The sequence below is a fragment of the Cololabis saira genome, chromosome 10, assembly GCF_033807715.1.
Source record: "Cololabis saira isolate AMF1-May2022 chromosome 10, fColSai1.1, whole genome shotgun sequence".
Classification (NCBI taxonomy): Eukaryota; Metazoa; Chordata; class Actinopteri; order Beloniformes; family Belonidae; genus Cololabis; species Cololabis saira.
Window position 1 is genome coordinate 3,410,977 of NC_084596.1, and position 12,863 is coordinate 3,423,839.

Genomic DNA, 12,863 nt, shown 5'->3' on the forward strand with positions numbered 1-12,863 from the left:
TAGGAAACTGGAACCAGTGATCGCAGGAAACTGGAACCAGTGATCGTAGGAAACTGGAACCAGTGATCGTAGGAAACTGGAACCAGTGATCGCAGGAAACTGGAACCAGTGATCGTAGGAAACTGGAACCAGTGATCGTAGGAAACTGGAACCAGTGATCGCAGGAAACTGGAACCAGTGATCGTAGGAAACTGGAACCAGTGATTACAGGAAACTGGAACCAGTGATCGTAGGAAACTGGAACCAGTGATCGCAGGAAACTGGAACCAGTGATAGCAGGAAAGTGGAACCAGTGATCGCAGGAAACTGGAACCAGTGATCGTAGGAAACTGGAACCAGTGATTTCAGGAAACTGGAACCAGTGATCGCAGGAAACTGGAACCAGTGACCGTAGGAAACTGGAACCAGTGATCGTAGGAAACTGGAACCAGTGATCGTAGGAAACTGGAACCAGTGATCGTAGGAAACTGGAACCAGTGATCGTAGGAAACTGGAACCAGTGATAGCAGGAAACTGGAACCAGTGATTGCAGGAAACTGGAACCAGTGATTGCAGGAGACTGGAACCAGTGATCGTAGGAAACTGGAACCAGTGATAGCAGGAAACTGGAACCAGTGATCACAGGAAACTGGAACCAGTGATCGCAGGAAACTGGAACCAGTGATCGCAGGAAACTAGAACCAGTGATCGTAGGAAACTGGAACCAGTGATTGCAGGAAACTGGAACCAGTGATCACAGGAAACTGGAACCAGTGATCGTAGGAAAGTGGAACCAGTGATCGTAGGAAACTGGAACCAGTGATCGTAGGAAACTGGAACCAGTGATCGTAGGAAACTGGAACCAGTGATCGTAGGAAACTGGAACCAGTGATCGTAGGAAAGTGGAACCAGTGATCACAGGAAACTGGAACCAGTGATCGTAGGAAACTGGAACCAGTGATCACAGGAAACTGGAACATGTGATGGCAGGAAAGTGGAACCAGTGATCGTAGGAAACTGGAACCAGTGATCGTAGGAAACTGGAACCAGTGATCGTAGGAAAGTGGAACCAGTGATCGTAGGAAACTGGAACCAGTGATCACAGGAAACTGGAACCTGTGATGGCAGGAAACTGGAACCAGTGATCGCAGGAAACTGGAACCAGTGATCGTAGGAAACTGGAACCAGTGATCATAGGAAACTGGAACCAGTGATATCAGAAAAGTGTCAGAAGTGATCGTAGGAAATTGGAACCAGTGATCGTTGGAAACTGGAACCAGTGATATCAGAAAAGTGTCAGAAGTGATCGTAGGAAATTGGAACCAGTGACCGTAGGAAACTGGAACCAGTGATTACAGGAAACTGGAACCAGTAATTGCAGGAAACTGGAACCACTGATCGTAGGAAACTGGAACCAGTGATTGCAGGAAACTGGAACCAGTGATTACAGGAAACTGGAACCAGTAATTGCAGGAAACTGGAACCACTGATCGTAGGAAACTGGAACCAGTGATTGCAGGAAACTGGAACCAGTGATAGTAAGAAACTGGAACCAGTGACCGTAGGAAACTGGAACCAGTGACCGTAGGAAACTGGAACCAGTGATCGTAGGAAACTGGAACCAGTGATCGTAGGAAACTGGAACCAGTGATCGTAGGAAACTGGAACCAGTGATTGCAGGAAACTGGAACCAGTGATCGTAGGAAACTGGAACCAGTGATCGTAGGAAACTGGAACCAGTGATCGCAGGAAACTGGAACCAGTGATCGTAGGAAACTGGAACCAGTGATCGTAGGAAACTGGAACCAGTGATCTCAGGAAACTGGAACCAGTGATCATAGGAAACTGGAACCAGTGATCACAGGAAACTGGAACCAGTGATAGTAAGAAACAGGAACTAGTGATCGTAGGAAAATGGAACCAGTGATCGTATGAAACTGGAACCAGTGATAGCAGGAAACTGGAACCAGTGATCGCAGGAAACTGGAACCAGTGATCGCAGGAAACTGGAACCAGTGATCGTAGGAAACTGGAACCAGTGACCAGCTGATAGCCTGTTAGCAGTTTAAAGCTAACACTGGACGGACGGCCAGGATGCCTGAGAGGAACAGCTGCAGTGCCACATCTGCTTTGAATCAACACCATTCCAGTGTTCAGCACCGTTCACAGGCCTGACTAGATCTGAAGAGACAGCCACGTCTCAAGACTCGGAGCGATGCTTCACGTCTGTTAGCCACTCCGACTCATGAACAGACACTACGCCGTGAAATGTCGTGGATAAACAATTCAGAAGAGATTTGAACCACGGACAAGAAGATATAAGGATTTATTGGACAACAAAGCATTGTACATTTTATATAACACTCTGATTGTTCCATATCTGACCTACTCTGTTGAAGTTTGTTGAAATGCCTGTAAAACATTTATATTCAGTCAATTTTCATTCTGCAAAAAAGAGCCATAAGGATAATTAGTAGAAAACGATATAGAGATCCAACAAATCCATTATTCCTTCAGTTAAAATTGTTGAAATTTCATGAACTAGTAGAATATAGTATTCTGCAAATTATGTTTAAAGCTCATAAAAAACTTTACCAATAAACATTCAGAAAAGATTTGATAAAAGAGAAAGCAAGTATAACTTAAAAGGAACAGAGATTTTTTTTTTAAAACAAGATTCAGGACTAAATTGATGGAACGTTGTGTTTCTGTGAAAGGAATCAGTTTATGGAACAATCTGAATGAATAAAACAAAGAATACAAATCAAACATTACATTCAAAAGAACAATTAAAGCCTGTATGTTAAATAAATATAAAGAAATATGTTAAACATACCCATAGATGGCGGTAATTTTATTTTATTTTAGTCTTTTATTGACTTAGTTGTTTTTTTAACTCATGTTATTTGTGAATTTATTTCTTGGAAAAAGGGGCAGATCAGATAAGATTCTTCTTCTTTCTGCTCCCTTTTCATTCACAATTTATGAACATTTGTATTTGTATTGAATTGTTTGTTTTATTTTTTGAATGAAATAAAGAATACAAATAAATTAAATTAAATATTCAGTTAGGAGTCAAAACGCTCATTTTATTTGAGACCATGCAATCTTTTTTTATTATAATCTAACGGTTTGAGAACGAAGGAGACTCGGCCAGATATGTGTGTTTAGGTGAGAAGACTGTTGTCAAGTCAAGTCAAGTCACGTTTATTTATAAAGCACTTCAAAAACCACAACAGCCGACCAAAGTGCTGGAAAAGCCAAAGGGAAATAAACCAGGACGACTTAAAACATAAAACGCATAGATAAAATAAAACGATCATGGCAAGTTAAATGCTATTGAGTAAAAATGAATTGGTTGGTCGGCTGACCTAAGAGCCCTAGAAGGGCTAAGGACATTTGAAAGACCTGAAATATAAGAAGGTGCAAGACCATGTAAAGATTTAAAAACAAATACATTCATTTGTTTCTCCATTTTAAAGTTAGAGTCCAAAATGACACCAAATATTTTGTCTTTGCCATGTGGTCCCACATATACAGTATCTTATGTCTGACAGGAGTCCAGGACCAGACCGTCATCCCTGCACCACCAATGAGTCTGAGCTGGGTTCCTCCAAACACGGTTCTGGACATGTACACCACAGAGTTTTTCAGCCCATTTAGCTCACTTGTATCTCTCATCAGCACCATATTTTTAGTTTCAGTGAGTAATAATAATAATAATTAAAGCTGCAAGCAGCGATGAACGGGCCCTCGCGCGTGCAATTTTCAGCCATAAAGATCAAGGATTCAAAACCGAGTCCGATGACACCACCATGACTCTTTATGTCAAACCATTCAAAAGTTATGGCAGAAAGTAGGAACTATCACATATGGACCGACCAGATGAAGGGTGGGTGCGCTTTTTGACGTCTATTGTCGCCACAGTAACACTTTTGACTGAGAAAAGTAATGCATGATACAGGTGTGTACCGATTTTCCTGCATGTACGTCAAACCGTATTGTGGGGCTTGAGTTACTGGGGTTACTGGGGTTACTGGGGTTACTGGGGTTACTAGGGTTACTAGGGTTACTAGGGTTACTGGGGTTACTGGGGTTACTGGGGTTACTAGGGTTACTTGGGTTACTGGGGTTACTAGGGTTACTGGGGTTACTAGGGTTACTGGGGTTACTGGGGTTACTAGGGTTACTAGGGTTACGGGGGTTACTGGGGTTACTAGGGTTACTGGGGTTACTAGGGTTACTGGGGTTACTGGAGTTACTGGGGTTACTGGGGTTACTGTGATTACTGGGGTTACTGGGGTTACTGGGGTTACTAGGGTTACTGTGATTACTGGGGTTACTAGGGTTACTGGGGTTACTGGGGTTACTGGGGTCATTGGGGTTACTGGGGTTACTGGGGTTACTGGGGTTACTAGGGTTACTAGGGTTACTGGGGTCACTGGGGTTACTAGGGTTACTGGGGTTACTGGGGTTACTAGGGTTACTGGGGTTACTGGGGATACTGGGGTCACTGGGGTTACTGGGGTTACTGGGGTTATTGGGGTTACTGGGGTTATTGGGGTTACTGGGGTTACTAGGGTTACTGGGGTCACTGGGGTTACTGGGGTTACTAGGGTTACTGGGGTTACTGGGGTTATTGGGGTTACTGGGGTTACTGGGGTTACTGGGGTTACTGGGGTCACTGGGGTTACTGGGGTTACTAGGGTTACTGGGGTTACTGGGGTTACTGGGGTTACTAGGGTTACTAGGGTTACTGGGGTTACTAGGGTTACTAGGGTTACTGGGGTCACTGGGGTTACTGGGGTTACTGGGGTCACTGGGGTCACTGGGGTCACTGGGGTTACTGGGGTTACTAGGGTTACTGGGGTTACTGGGGTTACTGGGGTTACTGGGGTTACTGGGATTACTGGGGTTACTGGGGTTACTGGGGTTACTAGGGTTACTGGGGTTACTGGGGTTACTAGGGTTACTGGGGGGGGTCAGAGGCTGAACGTGAAGATCACCGGTTCGGACACATGACAATGGGAAATATGAGAATCTGCCTAATGAGATAAGAGGTTTGTGTGACGAGTCGATGAAGACGAGGGGAGAGAAAGAAGACGGCTCCAGATAATCAGAGATAAAAGGCTTTTAGCTGAAAGGAACAGAGATGAAGAAAGGATGGAATAAACAAGGGAGGAAAGTACCGCAGCCCCCCCTCCTCATCCTTCCCTTTTATCTGCTCATGGCCCTTATTTCTGGGCAGATTAATTCCTCCATAACGGCAGCGTTTACCTGGAACCTTCATCTCTCATCCTGCAGAGACACAGATCTGAGTCAAAGATCTGGTAGTTTCCACAAATACCATCATCTCAAAACTTGTTTTGGTTCCAAATTTATTCAAATACATGAGGAGAGGAATCTCTGTTGTAAAGGGGTTTTGCTACGTGGGAGCGCTGGCGGGTTAGCAAGCTATTTCCTCAACAGTCAGCAAACTTTAAAGAAGGAACAACGTGTGACGTGTGAATGTCAAGTACAGCTCCTGCTCTGAGTCCACACTCCACTTGTAATCATTGACTCCAAATGTCAGCGACACTTCTGGAGCATTAGTGTTGTTGACGAAGCAATTAACCGCGACCAGTGAAAACACGTCATTAGCATAACTAAATGTCCGCCTGCCGTCCCTCCAAGACCGAGTCAAAGAGACAAACTCAATCTGGAATATTGGTTCAGCGGAATCGTGGATTAACGAGTGTTAAAGACTCGGGAGGAAAAACGTGTTCATGTTTCTGTCCTAACGGGGCCAAGATTTAATCACGAGTCGGAACCTGAAGACGTTGCTGTTGTGGAACGAACGTCTAAAACAGGGGTCGCAACCCAAAATGTTTTAGATCCATATTGGACCAAAAACACAAAAAAACAAATATGTCTGGAGCCGCAAAAAATGAAAAGTCTTGTATCAGTATTAGAATGAAGAAACACATGCTGCATGTTTCTGTATTAGTTAGAACTGGCTGCAAATGTAGCTGCTAATGTCTTTCCACACGACTCTTTTTGTTACGCACATCTATGGAAGAGTATTAGGGCCAGGCAGGAGAAAAATAAAAATAATATTTTAGAGGAGGAAGATTTTTTTTCATTATGCACTTCGAGAAAAAAGTCGACATTTCGAGAAAAAAGTAGAAATTTCAAGAAAAGAGTCGAAATTTCGAGAAAAAAGTCAAAAAGTCAAGATTAATGTTGAAGTACAATCTTGAGGAAAAAGTCAAAACCTTGAGAAAAAAGTGGAAATGTTGAGAAAAAAGTCAAAATGTTGAGATTAAAAAGGAAAGGAAAAAGGAAGAGAAAAAAAGGAAAAAAGAAGAAAGAAAAAGAAGAAAAAAAAAGAAAAAAAGGGAAAAAAAGGTCAAACATTTTTGAAAAATCTCCAGGAGCCACTAGGGCGGCGCTGAAGAGGCTTTCACCTAGAACGCGGTTTGCGCCTTGCTCACCGCCGGGATGGGCGCAGACTCAGCGCAGAGACGGAGCAGAGCAGGTCGCGCCTGCGCGCATCGTGTACATATTTGTTGCATGTTGCTTGGCAACCGAAAAAAAGTTTCATAACCATATATTGATAAATGATTCAATTGATCCTGATATGAGGCATGGAAATGCTATATTTTATTTTAAATTAACATTTTATTGTTAAAAGAGCAAAAGAATATCACATTTCTACCACTTTTAAACACACCAGGTATGTCCAAATTCTGGGAGATTTCTCTCCACTTTTGTCCCTTTTTAATGATGTCCCGATAGTCCTGCAGTCTCATCCCACAGCTCCTCACACAGACTCACAGCCAAGATCATTCTTTCTTCCATCTTGATCGTCTCTGATCTACAAGCTGCAACTTTTTTTTTCTCCCTCCAGCACCTTCTCTCCTATTGGACACCGCCGAGATGCCGGGACAGGGCGCACGGTGAAATTAAAAAAAATTCAATTCTCAGCAACGACTTGCGCCATCTCGCGCCCTTGCTGCCGCGGCAACCCGGTGGCGTGCGACCTGCTGCGCGCCGCCGACCTCGGTGCCCTGCGCCCTTGCGCGGCGGCAGCACATACACAATGAATGGGAAAACGGCGCCAGACGGGAAAAACCTTTTTTCCGTCGCCAAGCAACTTGCAACGAATATGCGCGCTGCTCTGCGCCAGGTCTGCGCCCACTCGGCACCGACTCTGCTCCACCTGCGCCGACTCTGTGCCGAGTCTGCGCCACCCCGGCGGTGTCGCCGCGTTCTATGTGAAAGTAGCTTAAGACACGGTTCAGATTCTTACACCCCTTTTCCACCAAACCATTGCTCCCCTTAACACCCGAGCTGTGGAAAAGCAAACCGGTTCTCAGCCGGTTCCTGGTTGAACTAGTTGGGAACTAGAACCAGAACCAGCCCTGGAACCAGAACCAGCTCTGGAACCAGAACCAGCTCTGGAACCAGAACCAGGACTGGAACCAGAACCAGGACTGGAACCAGAACCAGCTCTGGAATCAGAACCAGCTCTGGAACCAGAACCAGAACCAGCCCTGGAACCAGAACCAGCTCTGGAATCAGAACCAGCTCTGGAACCAGAACCAGAACCAGCCCTGGAACCAGAACCAGGACTGGACCCAGACTGTGTGTGTTTCTGTTGTCACTTTAATTGACTGTTTCAACACTTCCTTTGGCTCCGAGTCTGAGAATCCACCGACGGAATAAAAGCAAACAAAACATTTAAACGTTGACAGCTCTTTGGACCTTTTTTTTCTGTTTGATTTCAGCTCAAAACAAAAAGCTCTCCTCTCTTTGATTGGACGTCACAACAGTTGGACGTTGACGGCCTTTTCAGGAACGTGAAAGCAGCTTTTAGTGGCGGAGACGAGGCCAGACTGGCAGCTGCAGCCGATCATTATCCAGCAATGATTAAGCTTCCCCCGCCGCCGCGGTCGCATGTTAAAAGCAGAGCAATTATTCTGTCAAGCGGAGAGTCGATCGCGGCGATGATGACAACTGCGGCAGCTGAGGATCTGGAGAAGAGTTTGTTGTGGTTTATTGGTGATTGGATAAAAACACACGGAGATGGATTCAAATAAGTGGAAATAACAGGAGACAGACGGCTGAAGTAAACAGGAGCTGCACACATAAATACTCTATTCTTTAGTGGATGTTCATGATAAATACTGGAACCAGGACTGACTCCGCCCTCAAATACATATATTTGAATATGATTATGAACAGTGCTGGGCGGTGTACCGGTTCATACCGAATACGGGTGTTTATTTCTCTTATGATATGAATGTTTCATATACCGTAATACCGGTGAGTATGTACAGTAGCTACACAACGTTGGGAACGTAGCGCCGCTGGACACTGTTTATGAAGGGACTGTTAGCAGCAGTGATGCACCGATTGTTCAGTAACCCAAATTGTTCGGCTGAAAATGGCAAAAAAACACATTCAGTGTTCGGTGGAATAAGTGGGAAAAAAACCGAACAATTAATAACGGCGTTGTAAAATAAGGAAATAGACTGGCCGCTCCGTAACAGTTGCACCACAAACATAAATCGTTGGCCAACCAAAAAGTAACCACATAAGAATTTTACCAACATTCACCAGGAGGTGGAACCAAAACAACATAATGCTGGAAATTAAAAAATGTTCAGTTTTTTATGTTCAATAAATATTTTCTACCTTGTAATTTTGTAAAAGATCAGTCAGACAACACTTAAAGTGTTTAAGTGTTGTCTGACTGATTCTCTCACTTCATTAGAATCATAAGTGCCACCTCGTTGTAAACAGCATCATTTTGTGAGGCCATGCAAACCTGTATTTATACTAGTGTGGACATTCATGTTTTTCTACAATATTTCCTCCTCATGACAGTAAAATAGGCCATTCTAAGACAATTTACTGCAGCAATTCCTTTCCAAATCATTAGAAAATGTGTTTAACACCCAGTTGTGCATGAAAAAAAAAATACCGTGATATACCGTGAAACCGATATAATTTTGAAAAATACCGTGATATAAATTTTTGGTCATACCGCCCAGCACTAATTATGAAGATAATAATCCATTAAAAACCGCTCATCTTAACAAGAAATTTGCAAAAACAGGTAAAATAAATTAAAAAAAAACATCGGCTCTGAGCTGGAGACAGTTCTGTCAAAAGAAATAATTTATTTGGGGTATTTCTTCCGATTTAACCCTTGTACTGTCTTCGGGTCAAGGAAGGAGGAAGGAAGGAAGGAAGGAAGGAAGGAAGGAAGGAAGGAAGGAAGGAAGGAAGGAAGGAAGGAAGGAAGGAAGGAAGGAAGGAAGGAAGGAAGGGAGAAAAGAAGGAATGAAGCGAGAAAAGAAGGAAGGAAGGAAGGAAGGAAGGAAGGAAGGAAGGAAGGAAGGAAGGAAGGAAGGAAGGAAGGAAGGAAGGAGGAAGCGAAAAAGGAAGCAAGGAAGGAGGAAGGGACAAAGGAAGGAAGGAAGGAAGGAAGGAAGGAAGGAAGGAAGGAAGGAAGGAAGGAAGGAAGGAAGGAAGGAAGGAAGGAAGGAAGGAAGGAAGGAAGGAAGGAAGGAAGGAAGGAAGGAAGGGAGAAAAGAAGGAATGAAGCGAGAAAAGAAGGAAGGAAGGAAGGAAGGAAGGAAGGAAGGAAGGAAGGAAGGAAGGAAGGAAGGAAGGAAGGAAGGAAGGAGGAAGCGAAAAAGGAAGCAAGGAAGGAGGAAGGGACAAAGGAAGGAAGGAAGGAAGGAAGGAAGGAAGGAAGGAAGGAAGGAAGGAAGGAAGGAAGGAAGGAAGGAAGGAAGGAAGGAAGGAAGGAAGGAAGGAAGGAAGGAAGGAAGGAAGGAAGGGAAAAAGAATGAAGGAAGGAAAGGAGAAAACAAGAAAAGAATGTACGAGGGGAGAAAAGAGGAAGGGAGAAGGAAGGAGAGAGCAGGAGGAAAGAAGGAACAGGAGAATTAGGTAATTTTGACCCAAAGAGTGATGGTTTTACTAATTGTTTGTACTCTGTGTTTTAAGGTTTTAGTGTGTGTTTTTACATATGCATCAACCTGCAGATGTAAATTAGCCTGTACGGCTAAATCTGGCACATTTACATGATGAACTCATGTCAATCAATGTGCGTTGTCCCTTTTAAATAAATAAATAAATAAAGAGGGTCAAGAAAACTCAAATATCCTATCTCAAAATGAATATTCTGGGAATCTTAATCTTAAACTGTAAGCCATGATCAGCAATATTAAAATAATAAAAGGCTTGCAATATTTCAGTTGATTTGTAATGAATCCAGAATGTATGACACTTTTGTTTTTTTAATTGCATTACAGAAAATAAAGAACTTAATCACAATATTTTAATTTTCTGAGACAGGCCTGTATACTGACTATGAAACTATGAAACATTACTAATGTGCTAAATAACAGAAATGACAAAGTTTCTGTTTGCAGCTTAAGAATGTTGTGTTTGTCTGTTTTTGTTACTTAGATAATGAATTCATGAAGAAAATTAATATCTTACAGGAGTCCAAATGCTTTTTCTTCCTCTGTACTTTTCAGAAAGCAACAGAATATTCTAAATGAAGCAGTTGAGTGAGAAAAGAGGGAGTGAGAATGAAACGGCCTGACAGCGGATGATCAAAGCTGCACTTCTCACTATTTCTCTTTCAGCCGATTCAATGAACTGTCACGGTGAAAAATGATCGTTCAACTCGGCCATTTCTCTCTCTCATTTTCAATTCTCTCAACTTCTTGTATTCCAATTTGAAAAGTCAATATGTAGAATTAAATATTCAGCTTCAGAAACGCCTCGTTTGTCTTAAGTTTGTAAAAAGATGCAGTGGCTCAGCCTGCGAGCTTTAAACGACTCCATCCGTACAGAGAGTTGTAATCCTGCTGAACAACGTTGGTCCTCGGGGGTTTGAACTGGAGCAGATACGAGGTTTAAATGAGTTCAGAATCTGTCAGGGAGCAGAGGTAGAACCAGTACCAGGATAGAGATGAGAGCACGGTGTACCAGTACCAGAACCAGAGCCCAGAACCAGAACCAGAGCCCAAAACCAGAGCCCAAAACCAGAGCCCAAAACCAGAACCAAAAACCAGAACCAAAAACCAGAACCAGAGCCCAAAACCAGAACCAAAAACCAGAACCAGAGCCCAAAACCAGAACCAGAGCCCAAAACCAGAACCAAAAACCAGAACCAGAGCCCAAAACCAGAACCAAAAACCAGAACCAGAGCCAAAAACCAGAACCAGAGCCCAAAACCAGAACCAGAGCCAAAAACCAGAACCAGAGCCCAAAACCAGAACCAGAGCCAAAAACCAGAACCAGAGCCCAAAACCAGAGCCAGTAGTGGTTGTTTTCGCTGAAACCATAGACATAGGGCCAAATCCACAAAAGGATTGCGCGGCTTTTGCGGCCGCTAAACCGGTGCAAATGAGACAAAAAGAGAGCGTCTAATTCACAAAGCACCCGCAAAGGGCGAATTGCACCACAAACTGCGCTGCCAAGCAAATAGTGTCATTGTGCGCATGTGCCATTTGCATGTATGTAAATTAGGTAATATTCATACATTCCTTTCTATGCAAATAAGCCTCATTACAAAAACCGTCTAATTCACAAAGGCCAGCGCTATTTGCCACACGCAAAAATTGTGGAGCAAATACCGTCTATTCTAAGCGTGTATTAACTGCTGCAAACTCACTCCTCAAGGCTGATTTATGGTTCCGCGTTACACCAACGCAGAGATTACGGCGTAGGGTACGCGGCCACACGCACCGTACGACGCGCGTCGCCGCGTACTTTACGCCGTACCCTACGGCGTAGGCTCTGCGTCGATTTAACGCAGAACCATAATTCAGGCCTCACTCCCCCTCTGTCTCTGTTTCTCTCTCTCTTCAATATCATTCAAGCCTGTGTGATACTGAATGATATTAAGGGTGAAATCTACAGTCAGACATGACCGTAGACAGTCAGATCAAGTGGGGTTGTGGACTTATCTCGGATTTAAAAATAAAAATAACAGGACGGAGCTCAGGATTCATCCATACAGTAGGGGCTGCTTTATTACAAACAATTCCACCATATAAACATATAAATGTAGAATGTGTGTGTTTAACAGCTGACCTGTAGGTGTGTGTAGCAAAACACAGAACATGAATTACCGTCAGATCCTGATCTGATCCGCAAAACTTTATGGCCGTGTTTGCGCCGGCATATCATTAGAGCAAAATCTTTTGTGAATAGGACCTTAAAGCGGGGCAAATTGCGGGCGCAAATGCGGCGCAATTCACAGCGCTATTTGCGGGCGCAATCTATTCTTTGTGGATTTGACCCATAGATACGTAGACGCCTCATAGACTGACGCTGCCTATTGGAGCCGAGGTTCAGCGCGGCCGCCATCTTGGATGGGTCTCCATTGCACCCCAGTGCATTTATTTCTACTGAAGAAGGTTTTATCCCCGACTACAATCATCCATAACTCCCCGAATTTTTACCCGATTTTCACACGGTTTGGTTTGTTACAAACGGCAGAGATTTAGTTATGATACAGGACGCTGTCACACATTAAAAATACGTAATTTTATGCTGAAAGACTTTGTATTATGCTCTTTAACAAATACATATGGTATGGCATATTGATAAATGTATAAATTAATTTTAATTTTATTCATTTTCATTAATTTTATATTTTAATAAAGAAACAAGTTTGATTGTTCATTTGAATTTATGAGTCATGAGCTGTCATTAGGCCATTATGTGAAAGTTTTTATACATGTAATTTAATTCTGTAACACATACAAGCTCCCGTATATACTGTACCAGCTCAGTACATTTTTTTAAAGGCTTGGAAAAGTAAGCATTATAAATCCAGGTTGTACTGCGGCAAAAAATGTGTATTTTAA